Here is a 3020-nt window from a genome sequence, read left to right as displayed (position 1 = left end):
TCCATCCATTTCATCAACATATAAGCATTTCTAAGCACTACTACTTTATAACACAAATTATTATTATTATTATTTTTTTTAGTTGGGAGGAAACTGTAATGAAGAAAAAATTACGAGCAAAAGCAAGAGGCACGGGGGCCTCCCTGGTGGCGCAGTGGTTGAGAATCTGCCTGCCAATGCAGGGGACACGGGTTCGAGCCCTGGTCTGGGAAGATCCCACATGCCGCGGAGCAGCTAGGCCCGTGAGCCACAATTGCTGAGCCTGCGCGTCTGGAGCCTGTGCTCCGCAACAAGAGAGGCCGCGATAGTGAGAGGCCCTCGCACCGCGATGAAGAGTGGCCCCCACTTGCCGCAACTAGAGAAAGCCCTCGCACAGAAACGAAGACCCAACACAGCCAAAAATAAAGAAAGAAAGAAAGAAAGAAAAAATGCCATAAAAGCAAGAGGCACATAAATTTGTTTTTCCTCCAGAGACCATACATACTCAAGCAATGTGGATGAAATGTCCCCATTTTCAACCCTATATATTTATTCAAATCAGATAGATAGATAGATAGATAGATAGATAGATAGATAGATAGATGATAGATAGATAGATAGATAGATAGATAGATAGATAGATAGATTCAAGGTGCTCTTCTCCTTCCTACAGAGAGCTGTTTATTGAGGCAGCAAATATTTCTTGAGTGTCTAATCCATGCTGGGCACCATGCTTGGTGCTGGAGGCTGTGAACAAGACAACGAGTAGTAGTCATTCCACATGCTAATATAGGATATTAGTTAAGAGTTCTGGTTACAAGAAACAGCTACTCTAGCAAATGTACGCAATAATGGGAATTTATTGGAAAGCTACTACTGGAAGAGTTAAACATCCAAACCCTGGATAGGGTAGAACCAGGAATTCATGGACCTTCCCCTTTGGGCAATGATGTCATTATGGTGACTCAGCCCCAACAAGTCCCAACTGCTGTGTCTTTCAGGTCAAGTTTCTGAAGAGAGAAACTCATTGGCTCAGCTTGGGTGCAGTGTCTATCCCTGGTCCAATCACCCATGGCCAGAATGGCCAGCTCATGCGGCTTGAACCTGCCCTGACATATTTGAGTCTTCCCAGAAACTGAAAGAGTTTGTGAGTAGAGCAGACACTCATTAGTTTCTATATCTTGCAGCCCTAACATTTCAATAGGTTCAGGGTTATATTCAAAATATTTAACAACTGCTATGACCCAGGCAGTGACTAGTCCAACAGTGCTGGTTGTAGCCTAGAAATGGGGTCCAGGAGGGTCCTTGCTGGGTCAGGCGTTAACCCTGTATAACACAAATATTGAAATAAATAAAACTCCCCTTCATTCAGTTATGTTACAGTTCATCAATATCTCAAAAATGTGGCACCAGAATTAAATACAAATATGATAAAATGTTAAACAAAAAGCTCTTCAAGTCTTTGTTTACCTTTGTTACTATGTAGCACTGATCAGCTACTTTGGGAAGTGCTAGGTAAGTGTGTGTTGGATGGACCCTTCAAACAAGAGTCACTGCCAAGTTACAACAGGACTAGTTACCTCCTGTGATCTGGTCACTAAAATGGCTAATTGAAAACTGAATTGCAGCCATGAGGCTTCAAAAGAGGCTCACCTCCACTATCCTTCACTGCAGCAAAAAGAGGTCTGGTCAGACCCAAATGAGACCAACGAAATCACCAATGCCAATTCCCAACAACGGATTGGGAAGCTGATCTAAGATGGGCTGATCATCTGGAAACCTTTAACTGTCCATTCCTGGGCTCAATGCTGGAAAAACACCTTGGCCTGTCTCAAGGGCAGGGATGGGGACATGGGCATGCAAAATGTACTATCATTGTTCAAATGCCTGAGGAGGTAACCTGGATGAGAATTCTGCATTGGCTGCTCAGAAGATACCATGAATCTAAGAAGACTGACCACCACATATATCACAGCCAGCACCTGAAGGTGAAGGGGAACATGTTTAAAAACAAGTGGATTCGCACGGAACACTTCCACAAGCTGAAAACAGACAAGCCCAGCAAGATGCAGCTGGCTGACCAGACTGAGGTCTAAGATCAAGGAAGCCCTCTGAGAGCAACTCCAAACCAAGCAGGAAGAGATCACGAGGAATGAGACCAACAACTAAAGCTCTCCATCTCTTGTCTGTACATAGTGGCCTCTGCAATTGTATAGATCCATCATTTGATAAAACAAGCCTTTATCTGCCTGAGGTGGAAAAAATGAATTGCATTTATTTTTCTGTCAGCTCTTTGGATATGTTGAACATTCAACCAATTAAAAATCTGAGTCTTTTTCACATGAACTACTGTTCAATGAGATCTCCCTCTCTCTGTTTATGGGCTATTGATTTACTGAACTGAAATATAGGATTTTACGTTCATCTTTAGTTACATTTCATCCTATTAGCTTCAACCAATTTGATTTAACCTGTTGAGTTCTGTTGGCTCTTAGTATGTCATGATGCATGCTAATTATTCCTTCCAGATTTGTGACGTTTGTGACTTCGATTACAGTATAAAACTCTATTCATCCAAATTGTTGACTTAAGAAAGATAAATAAAAAAGAAGATAATGTGGAGTGTAATGCCTTGTAACACGTCACCCAAGCCTTGTGCTAAGTTGTTCCCAATCCAATAAATGGCCACCCTTGATTTTCAGATGCCAGTTGGTGTAACTATACGTATTTTCATCTAGTGCAAATTTCTGCATTTTTTTCTGCCAAGATATAAAAGTCTTTAGTTGTATTTTGGCATTTCTCTCCAATATTCTTTAAACATCACCAATAGTACTTCGTAAGTCACTTACAGAAGTCATTCCAACCAAAGAATAAAGTTCAACTAGATCTGGACACGTTCCCTGATTTAAATTATCTAGGTACCCTTATTCCCTGCTACTCTATTTGGACTTCCCTCAACTTCCTACTTCCCTACGACTCATATTTCTCTATTAATATTTGAGATTTAGTTTGCAGAAACTAACACAACATTGTAAATCAAT

The 3020-nt window shown here is 41.2% G+C and overlaps 1 pseudogene; it reads left to right on the top strand.

Moving 5' to 3' along the window:
• Window positions 1-1600: 1600 nt before the first annotated feature.
• Window positions 1601-2148, top strand: LOC137766668 (large ribosomal subunit protein eL19-like; annotated as a pseudogene).
• The last annotated feature ends 872 nt before the right edge of the window (window positions 2149-3020 follow it).

Source organism: Eschrichtius robustus, chromosome 6, assembly GCF_028021215.1.
Source record: "Eschrichtius robustus isolate mEscRob2 chromosome 6, mEscRob2.pri, whole genome shotgun sequence".
Taxonomy (NCBI): Eukaryota; Metazoa; Chordata; class Mammalia; order Artiodactyla; family Eschrichtiidae; genus Eschrichtius; species Eschrichtius robustus.
Note: the sequence above shows the minus strand (reverse complement) of the source record. Positions and strands in the feature narration are given on the sequence as shown.